Source organism: Zosterops lateralis (assembly GCF_965231275.1).
Source record: "Zosterops lateralis genome assembly, chromosome: 1".
Classification (NCBI taxonomy): Eukaryota; Metazoa; Chordata; class Aves; order Passeriformes; family Zosteropidae; genus Zosterops; species Zosterops lateralis.
In genome coordinates, this window is record NC_139762.1 from 57614609 (window position 1) to 57628193 (window position 13585).

The 13585-nt window shown below is 43.0% G+C and overlaps 1 protein-coding gene across 3 annotated transcripts in view; it reads left to right on the forward strand.

Annotated features, from left to right (window-relative positions):
* Nucleotides 1-10230: 10230 nt before the first annotated feature.
* Nucleotides 10231-13585, forward strand: part of RALA (RAS like proto-oncogene A) — a 30182-nt gene continuing 26827 nt past the window's right edge. Inside the window, exon 1 of one of the 3 annotated variants that reach the window (XM_083884583.1) lies at nucleotides 10231-10261. The gene's annotated coding sequence lies outside the window, so the exon portion shown is untranslated. The remainder of the gene's footprint in view (nucleotides 10262-13585) is intronic. The other 2 variants (XM_083884581.1, XM_083884582.1) reach the window with 2 other exon arrangements.

A 13585-nucleotide genomic window follows, 5' to 3' on the forward strand; every position in this document is an offset into this window, starting at 1 on the left:
CCAAATTAATGGAAGGAAACACGCCACAGCTTGCCTGTCATATTGAATTACTGCACTCGAAAGAGGAGTTAAGAGTGATAAATAATTAAAAATGTTCTAATTATAGCTTCTCAGGCATATTAAATACACAAATGTTTAAATGGGTCAGTTCATGGAATAAAAAAAAACAAAAACAAACAACTGGACATGCATTATCATGAGCATAGAAAGTAATTGGAATTACTCCATGAATCCTGCATGCCCACCTGCTCTGGATTACTCTCTCTTTCATTGTTAATCAAAAACTTCTGCTGAAAGAATCTTTCATGTGTACAGTTAGTTAATAAGTTATCTCCAGATTACATCCTCTTTTGCTCTCAAATAATTGCAGCTTATCTTATTACATTTTAAAAGGCAAAATAGGTATGCTTCTTCAGGCATCTTTTAAGAAAATAATTATTATTACTACTTGTTTGATTTTTGTCAAGGTTGTCTGCATCTTGCTAAATTCCTGACTCTGTAATACGCTTCATAATGCATGGCCTGGGCACATAGTGTTTCATATGAAAATAGCATTTCTGTAATTTCATAGTTCAAACATTTCTGATGATTTTTCCATTTCATTGAATGGTAATTTGTTTTTCTGAGAAAGAATCAACATATTTCTCATTCATATTCTTGCATTAATTCAATTTTTTTTCAGTGAAGATACTCTAGATTTATTATAGAACATAAGAAACCTTGGCTTATTGTTGATACATTTTAGTGACATCATTTCAGAAAATATTCCAAGTACTCCATAATCAGTGCAATGTTGGTAGGTTTTTTTTTTCTTTCTGGTTCCTTTTGGCACACTGGGGTTGCTTTTTTCCTATTAATCCTATATCTAGTCTTAATTCTTTTTCATCTAAAGAATAAAATCAAAATCGATCACCAGCAGTATATTTTCACTGGCCTGCATCCAGCACTTTATTGGAATTGCATCTTTCCAGAAGCCCTTACCTGAACTGCTGACCAGAGAAAACAGCAGCTACATAACAGCCCACAGTAAGTCTTAATACAGAATTGGGGCGTGGGGCAGTCTGTGAAAACCAGTGGTTTCAGTTAAAACTGCAGGATGTGTAAGAGATGTTGCTGTAATTATGATGTCAGAGCTAAAACTGTTCTTTCACAAAGTGCCATGGGATTTCAGAGTGATCAGCAGTGACAGAGCTATAAAATGGGCATGTAACTGGAACATGAGTCAGTGTTTACAAAAAATGATCAACATTCAAACAATTCCTTTATCTATCTTAAGTGCTCTTCCATCTAAGGCAGGATGCAAGTGCTGCTTAACTTTTATGATCTATAGCATAGTCTGATACAGTCTATAGTTTATGGCTTTACAACCCATAAAAACTGCACAAAGTATGCTTTGTCATCTTTCCTTCAGTCTCTACATCATCTCCACAGTTACGGACTGTGAATATTTAGCTCCCGAGAGTAACATCAGAATGTTGGTGGCTGCATTTTATTTCATACAGCCATATAGACTGAGCCATTTTTACTTCACGACTTCCTGAATAGCACTTCTTGTACTTAGTCTGAGACATTTAACATTGGCAGGCCTTGACTGTTTCCTGCTCCTTCACTGAAAGTGATTATGATTCTTCAAAGCCAAAAGCTGTATTAGACAAACATCAGAAAAATAGGTTCATAGCAAATGATCATGGATGTAGAAACACATCGACACAGACAGGGCATATCTTTTCCTCATAGTCAAGATATGGCTAACACTTGATTTCTGCCTGACATTAGCATTATAATCTCCAAATAGTTCTTGTCTAAATCTTTTCTCAAAGGCCCTAGATCCATGTGACCACAATTTAAATAACCTCATGAATGAACATGTGAGGGCTGCCTTCAAGTGTGTGCATTTGCTCTTTGCAGGGTTTCATAGGACACCGTGATTGTTGTTCATAACTGAACACTTGTTGCTTTTTCTACATCTCTTTCTAAGAGTCTCCTGATCATTGTTATAACTAAAATCAGGTGTTGCACCATCATTCATGTTCTTTACTGAGCCAGCATGAAATCAATGGAACCCATCACTTGAGAGCTGCCACAGCTCTCCTTGAAGAGAGACATAAAATGAATGTAGCTGACACACAATCTGCACAAAATGACAAAATTAGTAATACCCATACTATACTGAAGGTCTACATTGAAAATGTTACTGGTAGAAGATGGGGGTGGAGGAGGAGGGAAGGAGAAGCAGGAGCTAAGAATTAGTTGAGGAGCTGAAAATAATGATGAGCACTGAGGAGATCACTGAGGTAGAGGTATAATACAGAAAGATAATAATTGTGCTTAAAGGAGATTTCCACCAGTATGTCTCAAAGCTAACCACACAGGAGCCAGCTTATTACCTTGTTTTTTCAGACTGGGATACAGAGAGATGGGAAGAAGAAGTGACTCCTGAAACGCTGGCCACAGAACTAGAAACCAGACTGCAATTTACCTGACTCAACTCTAGTACATCCCCAGTAGAATAAAGAATGAAACCAGCAATGAAAGAAAGAGGTGCAGAAAGGGACTAGAAAATCACAAGAAAAAGACATGGAAAAAACCATGATATAAGTATGAAACCATATAAAGTATGAAAAACAGAATTAATAGGGGGGAAAAAGGATATGAAAAGCGGAAAATACATAAAAAGGAAAAGATTAAATAGCTATATAGACAACACTAAAATTCGAAAATTATACAGGATTTTGTGTTATTTTAATGACAGAAAAGTGAGATGAGTTTAGGTCTACTTTGAGCTATTTTAAACCAATATTGGTTTGGAGATAATTGTTCAGCTTAAGGGTTTTGATTGAATATATATAAGGATATGGATTATATAACATGAAGACTGAAAAAAGAAACAGCACTCAGTGGCAAATACTGATTTCAATAAAATAGCATGTGGGCAGGCTACATTTTTCAGGGAAGGCAATACGATAAAGGAGCTCAATCCCAACAAATACCAATTGAAGATATTATAGCAGTGCCATGCAGACAGGAACTCCATATAAAGTACACATTTAACATCATTCTATGTTGGTTAAAAAATTTGACACTGCTTTTCATATCTTATATTTTAAAACTGAAGTTAATTAAACTATGAAGACTTGTTATAAATATATGCAATAGATGTTCAATTATACATTTTAATGCTTTTATATTTTTAGACACTTGGTAATTCCTTAATTATGTTTTTAAAGATGTTTTTGACCATTCTTATATATTATGAACCAACTTTGCTGTAACCCTCAACTCTCAGATTTCCAGATTCCTAGTCACCTACTAGAATGATATAATTTGTCTTAGCTCTGTTGAATGACAAGATGAATGACTGCAAACTCATCATTACTCATTAATTCCTTGTTATTCAAGGAATATTCAAGTGAGGTTGATTTAACCTCACTTTCTTTACAGGGGTGATGAATTGGGGATAAACCTTTTCAAACAGGTAAGAAAGCTGTAAGTTAAGAACCATGATTAGCTCAGATGGAGTACTGAGAATATTATCATTTGGAGAGCTAACAGAGCTAATGAAATGCAAGTATCTCATTACCCAAAATCTTCTTACAGTCATCACAGTATGGGTTTTTGGAGTGTATGTATTTGTTTGCAAGTGCAGGGATACACATGTGACAGATTTGCAGGCAGCTATAGATGACATGAAGCTTCTGAGAAACTGATAGATCAAGATGACCTTGCACTGAGCAATAATAGGAGGAACAACTGTCCACACAACCTCTATGTGTGTGTTGATTTGTAGCACTCAGAATCTGCACTGCATTGCATATTTATTTATCTGTGCACATCACACAAACATTCCCCAGGTTGTATGTGCTGAAAAAAGCATAAAGAAAGACTGTGCCTACAGAGCTTAACCTCTAATTGTGAAAGGCAGATAAAAGCTGGGATGGGAAATGGAAGGACTGGCCAAGATTAGAGCAAATTAGTGACACTGTGAGGATATGCTGTAGCTTAACTCCAGTTGGCAACTATGCACCTTGCAGCCCCTCACTCTCTCCCCTGAAGTAGGGGAGGAGGTGGCAGAAACCAGAAGGTGAGAAGGCTCGAGGGTTGAGATAAAGACAGTTTAATAGGGAAAGCAAGAGCCACGCGCTGCAAGCAAAGGAAAACAAGGAATTAATTCACCACTTCCCATGGGCAGGCACGTGTTCAGCCACCTCCAGAACAGCAGAGCTCCACCCTGTGTTACTTGGGGAGAGAAAGGCCATCACTCCAAATGTCCCCACTCTTCCTTCTTCTTCTTCTCCCACTTTTTACTGCCGAGCATGACACCATACAGTGTGGGTCATACAGTTCATCCCTTTGGCCAGCTGTGGCCAGCTCTCCCAGCTGTGTCCCCTCCCAGCTTCTCGAGCACCCCTGGTCTCCTCCCTGGTGAGACAGTGTGAGAAGAGAAAAGGCCTTGAGGCTGTACAAGCATTGCTAAGCAGTAACTAAAACATCCCTGTGTTATCTACAGTGTTTCCAGCATAAATCCCAAGCATAGCCCCACACTATCTACTGCAAACAAAATCAAATCCAGCCAAAACTAGCACAGTGTAGAACTAAGATTATACAAATTCCAATCCAGTAGTCTGTCACTTAAGACCTGGAGTTGTACTGCCTAAGTGCAGGCACCAAAATAAGCTTTGTCACATGAGATTTTCCTGCTAGTTTTCAGAGAGAAACAGGCACACCCAGAGAGAGATCTGATGACCCCCCCACCAGTAGATGCCTCAAGGCAGCCATCACTTTCTTCTTGTGTGAAGTGGGAGCTACATCCCAAATCTGCCCTTGGACATGCCAGTTATAGACCTCAAGAGTAGTATGTCCTTAAAACCTGACTATCCCTTACACAAAAGCACAGAAAAGCACAAAGTTACAAACTTGAGAAGTACAAGTATGTTAATAATTAGCCAATAATGGTTTGGCGTATAATTGTTTAGCATATTCTTCACTCATTGTTACTTATTTTTTTTACTTATTTATTTTTTTATTTATGTTTTCTCACATGTGGAGAAATACATGTGGATTTGGGCTGGGTGATTTCTTTTCAACTGGCCTGCTACTTAGAAACTCTATAAATTCACAAATACATTTTATGCATACTTTCACATTGGTAATAAAATGTCATCTAATAAATTTTAATACAGTTGTGCCACCAGCCTAAAAGAGAAGAAATTAACCATAAGACCAAGAAATCCTACCTCCATGTATTGATTCCAGTTCAGCAGTACTTGACAATGCAAAGGCCCACCCACCCACAGACCCAGCAGATGCCAGAGTAATCAATTCTGGGCTGAAATAGGAGGGTGCCCTCAAGAAACCACTAAGTGGTTTTGTTCATTTTCTCTTTTGTCCCTTCGAAAAATTAAGTCTCTCTCACCCTGGAAGATTTATTGAGAACTTGAAGGAAGAATGGATGTTTTATGCATGATAAAATGGTTTTCCAAAGAATGTGGTTCATTTATTCACGTCAACAGAAATCTAAGATAAAATTACAGTGTTAAATTATGCATACTTTAACTATAAATTGTGTGCTACTAAATGTGTGCTAAAGGGAACATGTATTTTTTGCTCTGTGGGAATGGAAGTTGCACATCAATGTGTTTCCCAAAGATCTGGACATGTTTTGTCTGATGTGTCCACTGTATCTTTAGCTTTTTAAAATAAATTAAATCTTTGGCAGTTGATTTCTCAGTTGTATTAAGGTACATTATGCAAGTACTAGTAGCACACAACAAATTACATCTCTACCTAATTAGTCTTCATAATTTTTCCCTTCAAGAATTTTATTTACAGAGCTATACTGGCACATATGCCAATACATAACAAAGGACACTCATTACCTACAGCCTTTATAGCCACATTGCAAATCTCTACTACACTGCCTGTATGGTTTTAGGTACCTGTTGTAGCATTTAAACACCAGAGAGCAATTAAAACCTTTTGTTGCCTTGGACGGTGAACCCTAAGTTCTTACACAGTCGGTGGAGTGAAGCAGTTGCAATACCTCCTTGGACCAGTTGCTCTCTTACACTGAGGAGCCAGAGTCATGCTGTAAAATATTCCAGGTGCTCCAGAGATGCTTTCACTCTGGTCACTTGTTAGAAATTGAATAGGAATTATTAATATAGTGCATTGTCATGGAAATATTTCTTTTAGTTTTGAGTTAAAGAGCTCAGTTTTTTCCACTTGGTTTAGGTGAGGTCCCAGGGGACACATCCAAGCGAAAAATGAAGGGTATACTAGAAATTGTTTTTTATTGCATTACAACACACAGTTTGGGCCACAAAACAAAACTTAAAAATAATTATTTTTGTCTTAAGATAGCTGTAAAGAGAGATTAAAAGTACAAGGACCACAATAATTAACAAGCAGCATGGTGTAAAATGAGGATGAAGTCCCTCCCACTGGAAAGAGCAGGTTCAAGACCACCTGATGAAACTGAATAGCCACAAGTCTGAGGGGCCTGATGTGATGCATCTCAGGGTCCTGAGGGAACTGATCGATATTGTTGCCAAGCTACTCTATACCATATTTGGAAAATCTTGGCAATCAGGAAAAGTCCTCAGTGACTGGAAAAACAGAAACATCATTCCTATTTTTAAAAAGGGGAAAAGGAAGACCCAGGGAAGTACATACTGGAGGTCCAGAGACCTTCCCTTTCATGGGAAGACTATGGAGCAGATACTCATGGAACAGTGTTAAGCACATACAAGACAAGGAGATGATCCAAGACAGCCAGCATGGCTTCACTAAGGGCAAATCATGCCTGTCCCATCTGGTGGCTTTCCATGATGGAGTGACAGCAACAGTTGACAAGGAAAGGCTGACAGATGCCAGCTATGTAGACTTCTGTAAGTCGTCCCATTAGGTGGTCCCACATGACATCCTTATCTTGAAATTGAAGACACAGATGTGACGGATGGAATTTTCAGTGGATAAGGAATTGGCTGGATGGATGCAGCCAGAGTTCTGGTCAGTGCCCTTATGTCCAGGTGGACACTGATGATGAGTTGTGTCTCTCAGGGGCCCGTCTTGGTACCAGGGTTCTTTAATACCTTTATCAATGACACTGTCAGTTGGATTGAGTGCACCTCATCAAGTCTGCAGAGCCATGAAGCTGAGTCGGCAGCTGGCACAACAGAAGGAAGAGATCCTATCCAGGTGGACAGACTTGAGAAGTGGGCCCATAGGAACCTCAAGCTCAACAAATTGAGGTGCAAAGCACTGCACCTGGGTCAGAACAATGCCAGACATGAGTCCAGACTGGAAGAAGAACTTGTTGAGAGCAACCATGCTGAGAAGGACTTAGAGAGTTCACTCGGAGCCCAGAAGACAAATGGTATCGTGGACTGTATCAAAAGAGGGGTGAGCAGCAAATCAAGGTAGGTGATTGTCCTCCTCCACTCTGCCCTCATGGGACCCCAAGTGGAGTGCTGGGTCCTTAGCATGAGAAAGATGTGGACCTGTTAGAGAGAGTCCAGAAGAGGCCACGACTATGGTCAGAGGACTGAAGCATCTCTCCTACAAAGACAGGCTGAGATCTGTCCGAGGTTGTTCAGCCTGAAGAAGATTCTGGCAAGAGCTCACTGAGGCCTTCCAGTGCCTAAAGGGTAGAAAGAGCAATTTCTTATATGGGTATATTAGTGATAGGACAAGGGGAAAATGGTTATAAACTAAGAAATTAGATTTAGATTAGATCTTAGGAAGAAATTCTTTATTTTGAGGGTGGTGAGGCACTGGAACAGGTTGCCCAGAGATGTTGTGGATGCCCCAGCCCTGGAAGTGTTAAAGGTCAGGCTGGATGGGGCTCTAAGCAGTGTGGTCCAGTGGGTGTCATCCTTGCCTTTGACAGGGGGTTTGGAATGAGATGATCTTTAGGGTCTCTTCCAACCCAAACCTCAATGCAAAGGGGCACTTCCAGCGAGCGATACGGCTGCTACCAACATCTGGGTAAGTACACTGTATGTCTTACAGGGCAAAAGTTATTTTGGACTAGCTCTAGTATTGAATGAATAAGGAAGAACTAAATTATCATGTTACGGTCGTAGGTTGGAGACAGGCACACGACAGGACTCACTGACATGCGACAAACAGCAAAGATTTATTGATGGTTGCCCTCTTTTATAGGGGGTTCCTGGGCTTGAACAACTGATTGGTGAAGGTTTCACCACGGCCCAGCTCCCTGGCCAGTGATACATCTACATTCAGGATTGAATGGGATTGTCTGGGGTCTCCTGTTTGAGTTCAAATCCTACCTATCCTTGCCTCACCCAGGGACTTGTTCACTTCTAGGCTGGTCAAGTCTGGGGGTCTGTTATGGCCAAATCCATCTTTGCAGCTACAGACCAGCTGCAGCCATGACATTAAATGTTTGCAGACATCATTATTAATGAGACCTTAACTACGACTCACCCACTCTGGCAACAGAAGGATTCTGGAATAAGCATTAAAAAGTAATACAGCACAGAGATACTCAAAGGCTGCAGAAGCTGGGCCAGGATTTCTTGAGGACTCCTGAATCATTATTTGTACAGAATCATGCAAAGACTCTTCCAACCTTTTCATGGTTGCATGAAATGTCTAATCATAGATACTATGAAAACTTTTCCTTGTCATGAAATATCAAAAATGTTTTGTGTTTTATTTTGGACATTTGGTTGACTCAGTGTTGCTTAGCTTTCCTTTCCTCTCAGCCTTTTTCCCCTCCCTCTCCATTAAACAGAATTCAACACTTCTTTGTGTAAATGGACATGTTTTGATATTTTAATCAGAATTAAATCCATCTGGATTTCTATCACTTTCTCAAACTCTACAGAATTTGCAAAAAAATTAGCTCATACTGAAATGTGAGGACGAACAAAACCAAATTCTAGAGGAATAGGTACTAAAAACTGGTTAAATGATGTCAAGATGTCAAGGTGTTAAAAATTTCAGAAAACGGAGCAGAGAGAACAACAATGAAAATTTTATAGCGCACTTGCTTTGCAAGCAAAGTGCAATGGCTCCATAAGGTGAACACCGAGGTCAAAGTTTTCCATCTGAGGTGATAAAATCTAGAATTTCTAGACTTGGAAACTACCTTCAGCCAAACAATTATGTGGAGGAAGGGATGTTTCAAAACAATTTGTATTGTCTGTGAATGGTTGCAGTATGAAAAACAAAGACGCACACTGAGCAGTCAGTGTTGATATAAACATATTACGCTTAGGTTTCATTACATCACTTACATAATGAGCTTAAATCATGTTGTGTTTGCACAAAGCTCCCCTTTATATCCACAATTTAATAGTAAAAGATACCGTTATTGAGGTACTCTTGTAATTGTTGTTTGAATTATTGTAATTAACATGGAAACTTTCGTACTCTCCTATCTCCCTGTTCTGTTTGGCATCTGTAAAATCCTCCATGCATGGAGTGGTCCATTATCATAGAAAAAAACCCCAAAACTCTTAAGAGGCTCACTGCTTCATGTTCCCCTCTGCCAGTCATCATTTTCCTTTAACTCAGAAAGCTTTTTCTTGTGCTCTGAGGAAAGCTCCACTAAAAATAATTTTGTTTTTAAACCTAGCGACAGATGTCGGGAATTTATCTCCTTACCATGGCAGGACACGCCTCCTCTACTCTCCAGATGGGGGATTAGCTGGGGGGAAGGAGGGACAGACATCGAGCTACAATGTTTTCTCACTATCTCCCTTAAGAGTGTCGGCCGAAACAAAGGAGGAGAAGCAGGAAAGGGCCAGCAGGTGCCATTCGAGGCTCGGAGTTACGGTGGGACAAGCGGGACACGGCCCCACACGGGAACGAGCGGCCCGGGGAGGCGCCGGCTCCGCCCCGCCCGTTACCCGCCCCCGCCCGGCCCCGCCCGCGCCTCAGGCGGAAGCAGCCGCCCCCTTCCGGGACCGGGCCCGGCCGCGCCCCCGCTCCGCTCCGCCTCGGCCGGCACTGCGCCTGCGCCCCGGCGCCTGACAGCGCGCCCCGCCCGCGGAGCGGGGGCGGCGGGGCCGCGCCCGGTGACGACGCTGCGGCCCCTGCGGCGGCTCCCCCCGCCCCGCCCCGCCCCGCCCCGGCCGGGCCCGCCCTCCGCCCCGGGCCGCGCGCGCCGCCGGCCGTGCGCGCGGGGGCGGTGCCTGGGCCTCACCTCGCGCGCCGCGCCCCGCCCCGCCCCTCCCCGCGCGCTCCTCGGGCCAGCAGCGGAGCGCGCGCCGCCGGCACCGCCGCCGCAGGTGAGCCCGGGGACAGCGCGCGGGCCGGGCCGGGCCGGGGCGGGGGGAGCCGCCGCCGGGGACAGGGACAGGGACAGGGCCGGGGGAAGGCGGGGAGCCGGCTCCGCCCGCGCCGAGGGAGCTCTCCGGCGCGTGGGGGGAGGCTGCCGGGCGGGCGGGGGCTTACGGCGGCTCCGCGCCCGCCGCTCGGCGCCGCCCGGGGATCGGTGTCGCGGTGCGGCCGGCGGAGCGCGCTGGGCGGCCCCACCCCGGGGTGCGGGGGCGGGCGGCGCCCCGAACGTCCTGCGGGGACCCGGTGGCCGCTCCCTGAAGGTTACGGGCGTCGACCTTGGCGACCTCCGGCCGCAGCCCTCCCGGGCCCGGGGAGCCCCGGGGAGGGGCCGTGGCGGGGCCGGGCGCCTGTTGCGGCGGGGGCGGCGGGTCCCCGGGGCCGCGGGGCGGCGGCGGGCGGTGCCCGTACCTGCGGAGGGCGGGCCCGGCCGAGGCTGCGCCCCGAACAAAGGGGCCGCGCCCCGGGGCTGGCCGGGCAAGGGGTTCGGGGCGCTCACCCGGCCGCGATTCCTGCCCCGGCCGGTGCCGGAGACCCTCCCTGTGCGTGTATGCGGGCGCTGCGGTTCCAGGCTGAGTAAGAACAGGGTTTCTGTAACATTTAATTGCTGCCCGCTTTCGAATGCTGGGCTTTTCTGTAGTTGCTGGTAACTAGAGCTTGTGTCTGCTCGTGACACAAGGGAGAAATACGAGGTGTGCTATTAAGTTCCCCAAATAAAAGAACCTTCGACGCTTACCTGTTTGGTTAAGTAAGCGATTTGGTGTTTGCTTTTGGGTTTCTTTTAAATGGAAGTTAATAGCTTCAGCTCCTTCCCCTTAATTGAGTCTTTAAAATGAAAATGTTAAGTGGGCCATACCCATCCCAAGAGTCATCTGGAGAGCGATCTGTGTGTGTGTTTTGTAGCATCCCTAAACCCTCCTGGCAGAAAGATTGCCAAAATGTTTTGGGTTTTTTTCAGATTCAAAATGACCCTAATGTTTTGTTTCACGCTTGCATCTCCAGTTCTTATTGGAAAGAGACTTGCATTCTGCACTGCAAGACATGACACTTCCACAAGTGGAAGCGATAGGTGCCTCTGCTGGCATTTCAGTGAATAGAGATAGTTTTATGTTCTGATCTCTCCATAACCTATCAGTTGTTCATTGTCTTTTCCACTGAAAGTTAAACTGGAAAGAGAGGAGCTCCTGAGAGAGGGTCTGGACTGGGAGAAGATACTGCTCTTCTTTTAGTTTTCAGGATAATTAATAGTGATTATAACTGGATTCTTAATTAAAAATCCTCTTATTTTCAGCTGACTTATTAATCTGATAGCATGTACTGCCACATTTAAGTCCTGGGAAACTGTGAGCATTCTTAATAGAACGAAGAACAACTGTTTGATATGTCAGTCTCTGATGTAGATTTAAATCCTTCTGCCTGTGCTTGTGTGACAGTTTGTCAAGCATTTTTCGTGGGAGCCTCCAAAATGCAGAAATTTTAGGGATAGATAGTCCGAGTCTTTTCTGTAGAAATAGGAGAATATGACGTAGTGTTGCACAAAAAGATCAAAAAAAGCCTTCAGTCCACTGCATGAGAGGTCAGCTGTGAGGTTAAATAAGCTGTGATGCTGGTTAGTGGATGTACTCCTTCACTATTGCAAATTACTTGATCTCAGTCTTTGCTTTTTGGTGATCTTTTGAATTTGAGGAACAGAAAGATTACAAATATTCAAACATTCTAAGGTGTAGTATTTTGTGTAGTGCGTTCTTTGATAGTGCTGTAATAATGCTTTTTTTTTTTTTTTTTTTTTTTTTTTTTTTTTTTTTTTTTTTGACCTTAAGGAGAGAATCTTTAGCCATGAAAGTGAAAACTAGAATGTGTCTTAGCTGTGCGTTCTTTGTAATCTCTGTCACCTGTGGTCACACAGTCTTTAGATAAATAACCCATAGAAATAGTTACAGGCTGTTGAGGGGAAGGGGTGGGTGTGGGGAAGCGGGGCAGGGAGAGATGTGGCTGTGAGGATAAGGCAGTGCTGGGTAAAGGCAACCAAGGAGGAGCACAGGACTGTTAAATAAGTGTGGTTGGAGACCTTGCAGTGGTCCATGTATTCAGACTGACTTCCAGTTTCCATAAGAGCAGTTGTGTTCTTAACCTCAGTTACCAAGTCATGCACTGACGTCCCTGTATCTACTTTTTCTGAGTGATTACCTTGAAACAGAGGTGTTCCATCTAAGAAGTGGTTTTGCTTCTGTTAAATTTCAAATGTATCTGACTTGGAAGAAGATAATTGCTGGGTCAGAAGATGCTGCTGTCTTAGAAACTGATAAATGGCAGTCTCCAATATCAAAGGATGCTGTAGATACAATGTCTTATGTAAAAAGTTGTTTAGGCACTGCATTTCAGCCAACTGACAACAGCATTATTTTTGCTGTAGTTTTACAACTAAAGAAGAAATTATTGCATGAGAAAAATCTTTTAACTTTGTAATTAGATTTGGTTGTTTTGCTATGCTAGTGAGTGCTGTAGGATATAGTGGTCCTGGGAAGCAGTGGCTGATAACATCTTTTAGACAGGGAACTCCCCACCCCCTTGAGAGTGCTTATAGCCAGCTCCCAGTAAACTTCTAATGGCTCCAAGCTATTGAAATTACTTTGCATCTAAATTGAAATCTATTTTATGTGAACAAGGTAGTTTGGTAGGCTAGTGACAGCATTCTTTTGAACATACTGTAGCCTGCCTGCCTCAAACACACAATTACAGGACAATTGTGTTAAGCTGCCTTTCTACCCTTAAAAGAATTTATGTGAGGAACCAAGTAAATAGAACAAATAATATTATGTACGTCCACTAAGTGTTTTGCAAAATATTTTACATTTTATAAATTGCTAAGTAGGGAAGAAATTGTTATATTTTATTAGTCCGTTACAGTACTTCAAATCAGCTCTCAGGATAGTTATAAAAACTTATTTTTAAGGCATACTGTCTGCAGAATCTGAAATTGGTTATGGTCCTTGTGGATATAAATAACTTAAAGTCACTTTATAGCAAATGTAACTTGCAGACCAGGGGATTATTAAATCCTGTTTTGCTACTCATCGTGTTTTCTTAAATATTGTGAGTCAGAGTCGGCACCTAAAGCCCGAGAATTTATTTTTTATGGTTACAGCTGCTTGTTGAATCTCTTTGGTAGTTGTGCAGCCCATAACCATCAGGTTAGGCATATAGTCTGGAGCCTTAGGGACTCTTTTACATCAGGAAAAAAAATCTGAAATTGCCACAGAGAAAGACCCAGTTTTGG